The sequence below is a fragment of the Schistocerca serialis genome, chromosome 1, assembly GCF_023864345.2.
Source record: "Schistocerca serialis cubense isolate TAMUIC-IGC-003099 chromosome 1, iqSchSeri2.2, whole genome shotgun sequence".
Lineage (NCBI taxonomy): Eukaryota > Metazoa > Arthropoda > Insecta > Orthoptera > Acrididae > Schistocerca > Schistocerca serialis.
The window spans coordinates 846,591,900-846,604,943 of record NC_064638.1 but is presented as its reverse complement, the minus strand read 5'-3'; positions in this window follow the sequence as shown (position 1 = coordinate 846,604,943).

Sequence of the window (13,044 nt, the reverse complement as noted above, 5' to 3'; positions counted from 1 at the left end):
AGAGTTATATATTTGTTGAAGAGACTGATGTGTTGTGTGACATTTGAGTACGTAAGGACAGCGTACTTTGCCTTTTTTTCAATCTGTTTTAAGGTATGGGTTAATACTCTGGGGAAACAGCACAAAAATAAATGAAATTATGGTGATCCAGAAGAAAGCAATCAGAGTAATGGCTAAGGTAGATAATAGAACACACTGTAAATCATTGTTCACTAAATATAGAATTTTAACAGTAATTAATTTATATATTCTTGACAGTGTTAACTACATACTTGCTGAACTACCTAATTTAAGTGTAACAAATGAAAGACATGGCTACTATACAAGAACGTGTACTTCTCTGCTGTTGCCACAAAATAGATTAGCTAAAACTATCAATAGTCATAAGTATATGGCAATTAAAATATATAACAAATTGTCTAAAAATGGGTCAATCAAGACTGACAAATTATTTAAAGACAATGTTCATAACTTCTTGTTAACTAATCCATTCTATTCATTAGAAGAATTTTTAGAAATGCCCAATATCAACTGAAATATGTAAAAAATTTTTTGTAAAATTAATAGGTTAAGTGAACTGACGAAGTCTATTGCATGTAACAATGCTGAATGACTAATAAAGAATCTGAATCTGAATCTAATTTTTCCAGTAATATTTTGTGGTCAACAGTGTCAAAAGCCTTTGACAGATCCAGAAATATGCCTGTTATGGGTTGTTTTCTACCTAACAGTACTAAAAGCGTATTTATGCAATCATATACTGCAGTTTCAGTAGATTTGTTGCTTCTGAACCCATGTTGAGCTAAACTTAGTAAATCTTTTTTTTCAATGAAGTCCATCATTTTTTTGGACATTATTTTTTCAAAAACTTTAGAAAAGCAGGATGAGATTGAGATAGGCCTGTAGTTATTCATATCTTTATTATCACCTTTTTTGAAGACAGGAATTACTTTAGAAAGTTTCAGAGCTTCAGAGTAGATACCTGCCTGGAAAGAACAGTCACAGAGGTGAGTTAATGGTTCAGCAATTGTGTGTTCACAGTTTTTGATTACAGCTGCTGGGATGCCATCAAGTCCAGCTGAATATGAATTTTTTAACTCTCTGAGGGCTTTTGCAACATCATTTTCAGTGACTTTGGTAATGAAAATTGACTCTGCACATGTGTGATATTTTTGGTTTGCTGGTTGGTAATTTGTGTTACGATTATTTTGGACCAGTTTTTCAGCTATGCTTGTAAAGAAATTGTTGAAAGAGTTCACCACAACTTCAGGATTAGATATAGATTCATTGTTGAGTTTGATTTCTATGTTCGTGTGTGAAGCTTTCATTTCCCCTCTTTCCCTTTTTATGATATTCCACATTGCTTTTACTTTATTGTTGGATTTGTCAATGTAGTCATCATTCTGCATCCTTTTTGCTTGTCTTATCACTCTCCTTAGGATACATGTGTAGTTTTTATAGTATTCTGTTAGTTGGGGGGAATCACTACTTTGTTTACATAACATGTGGAGTATTCTTTTATGTTTGCAAGAGATTTTTATAGCTGGCATAATCCAACTCTTGTTTCTATTATTATTAGTATTATTATTATTTATTCTTACTGGTTTTTGCGGAAAGACCTCTTCAAAGTGGTGGATCATTTCGTCAAGAAATATGTTGAATTTCTTGTTGACATCATTGGCTGTGTACATCTCTGCCCACTTTTCTTTACTAAGGAGGGCATTTAGCTTGTTCAAGTTCTCTTGGGGGAAAAACCTTCGTAAAGTTTTAGGTGGGACTGGGTTTGAGGTATCTTTGCTAACATCGACCTTTAGAATGACAGCTTGGTGGTCGCTGAATCCTGCATTGTATGCTTCTAGAGTTGGGTTAAGTTTATTTCTATTTGCAAAAATTTGATCTAGAGCTGTCTTGAATGTGGATGTTATTCTAGTGGACTCGTTTACAAGGCTATGCAGATTATAAGTTTTTGCAATGTTAATCAATGTTTCCCTGTTTCTGTTGTGGGTGAGAAATTCTATATTAAAGTCACCACATATAATCACATCCTGTTTCCTCTGACTTATTTTGGATAGAAACAAGTCCATTTGTAACAGAAAATCATTAATACTACTGGAGGGGGGACGGTAAATTGTAGCTACAACTAGATTTAGATCTGTAAGCTTTATGGCTGCACATTCAAAGATCTTATCTGTTCCTATTTTCTTTAGGGTAGGAAGTGGGCTATATTCAATGTGTTGTTTGATGAAGATGGCAACCCCACCATGTCCATCATTTGATCTGGAGTAGTGTTCACACAATTTGAAGTTGGGTAGTGAGATTAGCTTAACCACATCAGTGCAGAGCCAGTGCTCTGCTAGGCATACTACTGAGATATCACTGAGTTCACTGGTCAGCAAAATGCTTAAGTCATCAGTTTTGTTGCTCATGGATTGGACATTGTGATAATAGATTTTCAGGTCTGAGTGGGGTTTACTCACGGGGCTCACTGACCTTTAGTTTAAATTGTGCTGTATTCCAGGTAGTTGACTTCTGAGTAGTTGTGCTGGTTCTGTTGGTCGTCCTTGGCAGCCATCTCATCTTCCAGGTGGGCCTGAAAAGTATCCACATGCACTTCACACTGTTGAGGCATCACATTGATGTTTTGGAGGGATGTCTCGATAATGTTCACCACCACATTATTGATCCTTTCAGGTTCCTGACCTTTTTGAGGGGTCAGGGGGTTTGTGTTTTGTCTCTGTGACTTCGTGATCCATCTGTCTAGTGTAGTTTGCACAGTATGGCCACTATTACTCATTTTATTTCCCATCTTGTTTGTCTTTACCCAATTGCTTATTAGCATCTGTTCATGGTTTCTGACTTTTGGTTTCTTATTGTCCCCCATAGTTGTCAGGAAGGCCAGTCTATTGCAGATAATCTCCTTGCCACATTTGTTTAGGTGTAAGCCATGTGTTGTGAAGTGGTTGCTGGCTAGTCTCTCTATTTCAAAGTTCACAGCAATTCTTTTTTTGTACGCATGTTTAGCTAAATTCAGAGCCTGTATCAGGTGGCGGTTTGCAGTATTAATTTTACTATTTAAATTTTGAACATCATATCTCCTGGGTATAGGATGGGTAATGATATTCATTTTGTGACTTAGAGCAAGTATTGGTTCCAATGGTTCTACCACATGCTCCAACATTAGATCGAGAGGTTTGTCTATGTCGTTAGAACCCCCTATTACAACAAAGTATCACATGTACCGAAGCTTCTTGTCAAATTTTCTGCGTTTTTTATGACTTCTTTTAGTGGGGCGCCAGGTTTTACTATGCTTTTTACCTGGTATGAGGGCCCTAGTTTGTCTTGCAGTATTTTGGCACAGTCTCTTCCATGACTGTCACTTAATATTAGTACTTTCATTTTTTCCGAGATTTTCTTGCTATGTAACATTCTGGAATTTCTTTCGTTTTTGTCCTGCACATATATTGGTGCTTGAGAGATTATGTTCGTCAGCGGATTATTCATACACTTTGTGGCGGATTGTTCACTTTGGGTTAATTTTTGCGTAAGATCTAGGAAATGGTTGGTGTCTTTAATACAAAACGAAAAAATGGCTGACATCGAAATAAGTGTCCAAGGAATAGAAAAGCAACTGGAATCACTCAATAGAGGAAAGTCCACTGGACCTGATGGGATACCAATTCGATTCTACACAGAGTACGCGAAAGAACTTGCCCCCCTTCTAACAGCCGTGTAACGCAAGTCTCTAGAGGAACGGAGGGTTCCAAATGATTGGAAAAGAGCACAGGTAGTCCCAGTCTTCAAGAAGGGTCATCGAGCAGATGCGCAAAACTATAGACCTTATCTCTGACGTCGATCTCTTGTAGAATTTTAGAACATGTTTTTTGCTCGCGTATCATGTCATTTCTGGAAACCCAGAATCTACTATGTAGGAATCAACATGGATTCTGGAAACAGCGATCGTGTGAGACCCAACTCGCTTTATTTGTTCATGAGACCCAGAAAATATTAGATACAGGCTCCCAGGTAGATGCTATTTTTCTTGACTTCCGGAAGGCGTTCGATACAGTTCCGCACTGTCGCCTGATAAACAAAGTAAGAGCCTACGGAATATCAGACCAGCTGTGTGACTGGATTGAAGAGTTTTTAGCAAACAGAACACAGCATGTTGTTATCAATGGAGAGACGTCTACAGATGTTAAAGTAACCTCTGGCGTGCCACAGGGGAGTGTTATGGGACCATTGCTTTTCACAATATATATAAATGACCTAGTATATAGTGTCGGAAGTTCCATGCGGCTTTTCGCGGAAGATGCTGTAGTATACAGGGAAGTTGCAGCATTAGAAAATTGTAGCGAAATGCAGGAAGATCTGCAGCGGATAGGCACTTGGTGCAGGGAGTGGCAACTGACCCTTAACATAGACAAATGTAATGTATTGCGAATACATAGAAAGAAGGATCCTTTATTGTATGATTATATGATAGCGGAACAAACACTGGTAGCAGTTACTTCTGTAAAATATCTGGGAGTATGCGTGCGGAACGAATTGAAGTGGAATGATCATATAAAATTAATTGTTGGTAAGGCGGGTACCAGGTTGAGATTCATTGGGAGAGTGCTTAGAAAATGTAGTCCATCAACAAAGGAGGTGGCTTACAAAACACTTGTTCGACCTATACTTGAGTATTGCTCATCAGTGTGGGATCCGTACCAGATCGGTCTGACGGAGGAGATAGAGAAGATCCAAAGAAGAGCGGAGTGTTTCGTCACAGGGTTATTTGGTAACCGTGATAGCATTACGGAGATGTTTAATAAACTCAAGTGGCAGACTCTGCAAGAGAGGCGCTCTGCATCGCGGTGTAGCTTGCTCGCCAGGTTTCGAGAGGGTGCGTTTCTGGATGAGGTATCGAATATATTGCTTCCCCCTACTTATACCTCCCGAGGAGATTACGAATGTAAAATTAGAGAGATTAGAGCGCACACGGAGGCTTTCAGACAGTCGTTCTTCCCGCGAACCATACGCGACTGGAACAGGAAAGGGAGGTAATGACAGTGGCACGTAAAGTGCCCTCCGCCACACACCGTTGGGTGGCTTGCGGAGTATCAATGTAGATGTAGATGTAGATGAAGTCTTTGACTACAGATTGAAGATGTTGATCAACTAAGACACATATATGTTCAGTGGGTGCTTTGAAGCCCGCAACTATGGGACAGGCAGGACGATTGGGTATGTAGAGCTTAAGAAGAAGGTAAAAGTTGGGAGTGCTTGGTTTGAATGGGATAAGAAGTTCAATGGATTGAGGTGTTAGACATTGTGAGGGGCCTCAGGTTTTAAGGATGGACTGTAGATCAGTTTGTATCACAAGGATAGGCAGATCAGGTTGTAGGGAATGAGAAGCCCGGATTTCTGCAGAGGACAGGTTAGGGTTATGTTGTAGTGTCCTGAGAAAGGGTTGTGAAACAGTGCTAGACGTTAGGAATACTTAGAAGGCTTGGAAGGGCTGATCTTGAGGTAGCAGTGATGAATCAAATTATGATCATGGGCAGAACTGTTCAAGGCAAGGTTCAGGGTTCTATATCAGATTTGCTGTTAGAATGATATTGAAATCAAGCTGCAAAGTGATATTTTCATTTGACATTGTATCTGAAGGAAAGCAGGCCCTCAAGCAGAGCAGAGAGATGAAATGCAAGTTTAGAGCTGAAAATGAGACTTTTTAGTATACAGTTTAGTCAGGAGGGAGAGGACTTCAGATGAGAAGTTGAGAATGCTGTGCTGTTGTGTTTGGTTCTAGTTACCATTAGTCTGGGAGGTAATGGTGAACACTGTGGGATGTTATGAAGGTTGGCCAAGTTTGATTTGTAGGAGAGGAGTGGTGGTTGAGGGTGCGGCTGCCTAGGGAGCTGATGACAGACAGGAATGGAAACACTGCTATGTACGTAGTTTAGAGAAAGGTAGGTTGGTTTTTTGAGGTGAAGTCTGCCCTGTTGTTGCAGTTTGAAGTTGTCTTGGCAGATGATACTATTCAGGGAAATACACTGAAAAGTGAAACAAACTGATACACCTGCCTAATATCATGTAGGGCTCCCGCGAGCTTGCAGAAGTGCCACAACACGACATGGCATGGACTCGGCTAATGTCTGAAGTACTGCTGGAGGGAATTGACACCATTAATCCTGCAGGGCTGTCCATAAATTCGTAAGAGTACGAGGGGCCGGAGATCTCTTCTGAACAGCACATTGCAAGGCATCCCAGAAATGCTCAATAATGTTCATGTCTGGGGAGTTCGGTGGCCAGCGGAAGTGTTGAAACTCAGAAGAGTGTTCCAGGAGTCACTTTGTAACAATTCTGGATGTGTGGAGTGTTGCATTGTCTTGCTGGAATTACCTAAGTCTGTCATAATGCACAATGGACATGAATGGATGCAGGTGATCAGACAGGATTCTTACATATGTGTCAACTGTCAGAGTCGTATCTAGACATATCAGGGGCCCATATCACTCTGCACAAGCTCCACACCATTACAGGGCCTCCACCAGCTTGAACAGTCCCCTGCTGACATGTAGTGACCATGGATTCATGAGATTGTCTCTGTACTCATACACATCCATCTGTTTGATACAGATTGAAATGAGACTCGTCTGACCATACAACATTTCCAGTCATCAATAGCCCAATGTCGGTGTTGAAGGGCCCAGGCAAGGCATAAAGATCTGTGTCGTGCAGTCATAAAGGGTACAAGAGTGGACCTTTGGCTCCGAAAGCCCATATTGATGATGTTTCATTGAATGGTTCGCATGCTGGCACTTGTTGATGGTCCAGCATTGAAATCTGCAGCAATTTGCGGAAGGGTTGCACTTCTGTCACACTGAATGATTCTCTTCAGTCATCGTCGGTCCCATTCTTGCAGGAACACTCGTGAAACGGTCATATGGGAAAATCCCCACTTCATCACTCCTCGGAGATACTGTGTCTCGTAACTCATGCACTGACTATAACACCACATTCAAACTCACTTAAATCTTGATAGCCTGCCAATGTAGGAGCAGTAACTGATGTAACAACTGTGCCAGACACTTGTTGTCTTATCTAGACATTGCCGATCACAGTGCCATATTCTGCCTGTTTACATATATCTTTATTTGAATACACATGCCTATACGTTTCTTTGGCACTTCAGTGTATAGGGGGCAGGTAAGTGCAGGATTTTGCAGAAGGAAATAAGTCTGTTGGAATGGAAATTGACAGACGAGGCATATAGGGCACAGATTAGCTGGTAAGTACAAGAGTTTGTTGTATTTGAAACTGTAAAAGGGGCCGATATAGAGTGGGATTACACCCAGAAACAGGGGCTTTCACTGTTAAGCCTTTGGGTGGTTGTTGTTGTTGTTGTGGTCTTCAGTCCTGAGACTGGTTTGATGCAGCTCTCCATGCTTTGGGTGGTAACTCCCAGTAAGCAGATTTCAAGAAACAGAATGTTGGATCTTAGTTAAGATAGTGCAAAAGAGTTTTTGAAAGGGCTGAATGTAATATGGGATGGGATTAATCACAACAAGAAAGAAGGCTTTGGAGTATTAGAGATGATGGGAGTGTCAAAAAAGAGACATAAGAGGAAACATTGAGAGAAAGAAGGAAGACAAACAAGGAAAATGATCAACAAAATGTCAAAAAATTCGCAGAAAATTGTGAGAACAGACAAGGGTTGACAAGAGAAAATGAATGGATGAGAATTACTTGCAAGAAAAGTACACTATATGAAAGGAATAAATTGCAATTGGGAAATTTCATGGAAAAGATGATAAAACAGACACAAGCTTAAAAACAGAGCAAACAGAAAGAAGAAGTCATTGTAGGAAATGGAATATACAGCTTTTGGAAATATTAGGTTGGTGCATAAGTTCGTAGCATTTCTGTTTTGCATGTTGGTATTTCAATTGTCATTTTTTATTTGTAGTTCACTGTTTTGGAGTACACAGAGGATCTACACAAGGGCGGTGTACTTGAGGGCAATATTATGGAAATGGAAGAGGATGTAGATGAAGATGAAATGGGAGATATGATGCTGTGTGAGGAATTTGATAGAGCACTAAAAGACCTAAGTCAAAACAAGGCCCCGGGAGTAGACAACATTCCATTAGAACTACTGATAGCCTTGGGAGAGCCACCCATGACAAAACTCTACCATCGGGTAAGCAAGATGTATGAGACAGGTGAAATACCCTCAGACTTCAAGAAGAGTGTAATAATTCTAATCTCAAAGAAAGCAGGTGTTAACAGGTGTGAAAATTAACAAACTATCAGTTTAATAAGTCACAGCTGCAAAATACTAACACGAATTCCTTACAGACGAATGGAAAAACTGGTAGAAGCTGACCTCAGGGAAGATAAGTTTGGATTCCATAGAAATGTTGGAACACATGAGGCAATACTGACCCTGCGACTTCTCAAAGAAGATAGGTTAAGGAAAGGCAAAACTATGTTTCTAGCGTTTTTAGACTTAGAGTAAGCTTTTAACAATGCTGACTGAAATATTCTCTTTCAAATTCTGAAGATGACACGGGTCAAATACAGGGAACAAAAGGCTATTTACAATCTGTACAGAAGCCAGATGGCAGTTATAAGAGTTGAGGGGCATGAAAGGGAAGCAGTGGTTGGGAAGGGAGTGGGACAGGGCTGTAGCCTATCTCTGACGTTATTCAATCTGTATATTGAGCAACCAGTAAACGAACAAAAGAAAAATTTGGAGTAGGAATTAAAATCCATGGAGAAGATACAAAAACTCTGATGACATTGTAATTCTGGCAGAGACAACAAAGGACCTGGAAGAGCTGTTGAATGAAATCGTCAGTGTCTTGAAAGGAGGCTATAAATGAACACCAACAAAAGAAAATGAGAATAATGGAATGTAGTTAAATTAAGTCCGGTGATGCTGGGGGAATTAGATTAGGAAACGAGACAAGTAGTAGATGAGTTTTGCTCTTTGGGGAGCAAAATAACTGATGAAGGTTGAAGTAGTGAGGATATAAAATGTAGACCGACAATAGCAAGGAAAGAGTTTCTGAAGAAGAGAAATCTGTTAACATCAAATATAAATTTTAGTGTCATGAAGTTCTTTCTGAAAGTATTTGTATGGAAGTGAAACATGGATGATAAATAGTTTGGACAAGAAGAGAATAGAAGCTTTTGAAATGTGGTGCTACAGAAGAATGCTGAAGATTAGATGGGTAGATCACGTAACTAATGAGGAGGTGCTGAATAGAATTGGGGGAAAAAGGAATTTGTGGCACAACTTGACTAGAAGAAGGAATTGGTTGGTGGGACACATTCTGAGGCATCAAAGGATCACCAGTTTAGTAGTGGAGGGAAGTGTAGAGGGTCAAAATCATAGAGGAAGACCAAGGGATGAATACACTAAGCAGATTCAGAAGGATGTAGGTTGCAGTAGTTACTCGGAGATGAAGAGGCTTGCATGGGATAGAGTAGCATGGAGAGCTGCATCAAACCAGTCTGTGGACTGAAGACAACAATAACAACACAACAACAGTTCACTGTTGTTATTTGAGTTTGCATATTGTCACTTAGTCATTTGGAGGTTGTGAGTGGAGCTGTGGATGCTAGGAAATGAAGTACCAAGTGGATAAATCAGAACATTTCTGATTTATTCTTCTGTTTGAGTTCAGTAGAGGGATGACGGCAGTGGAGGCAGTCAGAAACATTTGAACCATGTACAGAGATGCCATTGGAGACAGCATGGCAAGAAAATGATTTTCTCATTTTGAGGAGGATTATTTTGACATTAGTGATTCTCAACACTCAGAAAGACCTTTAGGTTTCATGAAAATCATTTAAATGCATTGGTCCACAATTATCCACATCAGTGCACTCAGAAACTGGCTATGTGATGAACTGTGATCATTCCACAATTGTGCAATATTTGCATGCAATGGAGAAACTTCAAAAGTTGGGTCTACACGTACTGAAAGCTCTAAGCCAAAATCACAGAAATCAGCAGCTGGCCATATGTGCATCTCTGCTTGCTTATCATCAACTGGCTTGTGAACAACACTGGCATTCCTATCCTGTATTGTTGCTGGCGATGAGAAATGGTATCTTTATGCTAACATAATGACGACTGAAATGCTTGCAGATGCAGTCCAAGCACAACGACCAGGAAGACTGCATGAAGTGATTATACTCCATGATAATGCCCATGCACATTCTGCTAGACACAATAAACGTTATACAGGAGTTGGTTGGGAAGTCATTCTGCACCACCTTATTCACCTGATCTTGTGACCTCAGATATTCCCCACATGATCTCTAGTAAAAAAAAATTACCCCAGCATTGGCAGACTGTTCTAAATACTGAAGGAGAATGTATATTTGATGACTAATGTCTATGTTATGTGTATCTGTTGTATTTATTAAACTTATGAAAAACACTATGAACTTATACATCAACCTAATAGAAGACTGCTAAAGATGGCAGTAATCATTGTTAGTGGTGATTGGTGAAAAATGTGAAAGAATCACTTACATGCAAGGTAAGTGGTGAGAAGGTAAAAAAAAAAGTGCTGTCAAATTCGCAAATAAATTCATGAAAGACAGTCAAGTGAAGGCTGTGCAGCATTTAGTGAACCGTAAACAAAGATGCACAGAAATCAGTAGTAGAATAGATTTAGGGGCAACTTGTTTGTTAATTTAGGTGGCACAGCTAAATAAATCAGCAAACTGGCACAAAATGTTGAAAACAAATGACAGTTTGAACAAAATAGACAACAGCAAAAACTGTGGCTTTGTGGCTCATCCTTACGCAAAGGGGTCTTACATACATTAGCAAAAAGAGCTTATGCCATCTCAGATGCAGATAGTTTGACACAAGAACTTGGTCATCTAAAAGCAGAGTTCAAATGGAATGGTTATACTTAAAATCACATCAATTGTGCTCTATAGATTGGACTTTTGTGGGAACCAACAGAAGATACAAGAAAATCAGTGGCATTCCTACCCTTCGTAGGAAACATATCTTCAAAAATAGGTAAAATTTTAAAGAGCTTTTATATTAAAAGCGTATTGCATCTGCCGGATAAGACTATAGTGCTGCTTTGCTTGGTGAAGTATGATTTGGGTTTGAGGAGGCCCGGTGTCTACAAAATTCCCTGCTATTGTGGGAAAGCCTATACTGGACAAATTATTCGTGCAGTCCAGGATTGAGGCATGGAACAATATTGCCACATGATTTTATTTCAACCAGAAAAATCTGCGGTCGCAGAACATAGTCTTCCTGCAGGAGATATAATATTTTACGATGAGACACAAGTGATTGTCCCTGTGTCATGATATTGGGACTGAGTATTGAAAAAAGCTATTGAAATCTGGATGCCTGACAATATTGTAAAGAGAGATAAAGGTTATTCTTTAAGTAAGAGTTGGAACCCTGTTTTATTTGAAATTAAAAAACAACAGTCTTTGTTTCAGTCAGCAAATGGTGTCAACAGTGTTTGGCATCACTTTATCATTTCCATGCATTATCACCACCTGTATGCTGCTGTTCTTTGCACTAGAGGGCAGTTTTACACACACACACACACACACACACACACACACACACAGTGGACCTACATGCAGTTTATAAAGGAACTGCCACTGCATTTTGATTTCAGTTCTGGAAAGTTAGTTTGATGGTTTACTCACCTGAAAATGGCGGCCAGGTGGATTGCCGAAATATTGTGTCAAGATGACATTATGTTCCAGCTGGAGATCCGATATGAAAATAAGCAGCAAAGACTGACAAGGGGGTTACATAAGAAGGAATGATAGCTGTAAGAGCTAACACATCAATGAAAATAATTAATTTTTTAAAAATATAACGTAATTTGGATAGATAACAAATACATACTCACCAAGCAGTGGCAGGAAAAAACACATCTAAAAGTGCCTCCAAGAGCAATGGTAACTTGTGCCCTCTCTCCTGACAAATATCTGTATCATCTAAGAGTCTGCGGTTAATCATGCTACTTTGGTTCATGCACTATTTCAGCTGGAAACACCATTTTGCAACCCAATCTAAAACCTTTCCTACGGCAAACCTGACATTGAACCCTGACCCCTGACTTGAATAGCTCTGCCCATTATCCCAACTTCATCACCACCACTAACTCACAAGTCTTCCAATAGGAGTATGTAAGCAAGAGTCTGCACCAGCTTTCTGACACTCCTACGTACAGAATCTGCCGCCATGATTCCTGTGATATTAAGTGACCTACAGTCCGTCCTTAAAACCTCAGGCCCCTCACAACAACTAACAAATTGAGACATGGCAGTGGTATGTCTACCAACAGCCCAAGCTCATTGCGCTCCTTGTTCATGATAGAATAAGTTAACATAATGAAAGAAAGAACTGAGCAAGTTTAACCTTATCTAGCTGTATAAGAGTATTCTATTAGAATAATTGTAATTAAAACCACAATGCGATCTGATTAGTGGATCAGAAGGTATTCCTGTTTCATTTCAGCTGATTTCACTCAGTTCATGAGTGACAGTAGAGAGCGGGTTCCACCATTGTCAAAGAGTAGGGTGGTGTTGGCAGAAGTAATGCAGGCCGTCACGGTACATGTGAAGCCACAGTGTCTGGAAGGTTTCAATGGCTAGCAGATGGATACGAACCATGTCTTAAGCAAAAATACTGCTTAGTTTGCAGCAGTGGACACCCATTCTTTCCAATTGGATGGATGGGTCCTAAGTGATGTAAAAAGTCAGAGGCAAAGTAAGGGCCCAGTAATGCTATGGATGTAAGGAGAGAGGTAAAATTTTGGCAGATGTTCTGCAACGGTCTCACTTGGAGATACCAGTGGAAGGTATTTTAATACCTAAGACATTGACAGTCCTTAAAGGTAAGGGTGTGACAGTGTCAAATCCATGGTGCAGCAATGGGGAGGACACGCTGTTGTTCAGGGAGAGTGCGGCTGGAGCCCAAAGCGAGTTGATATGTATCGACAGACAGCCCCACGGTTGTGGCAAAATATGCTTTTTCTTTGCACCTACTGC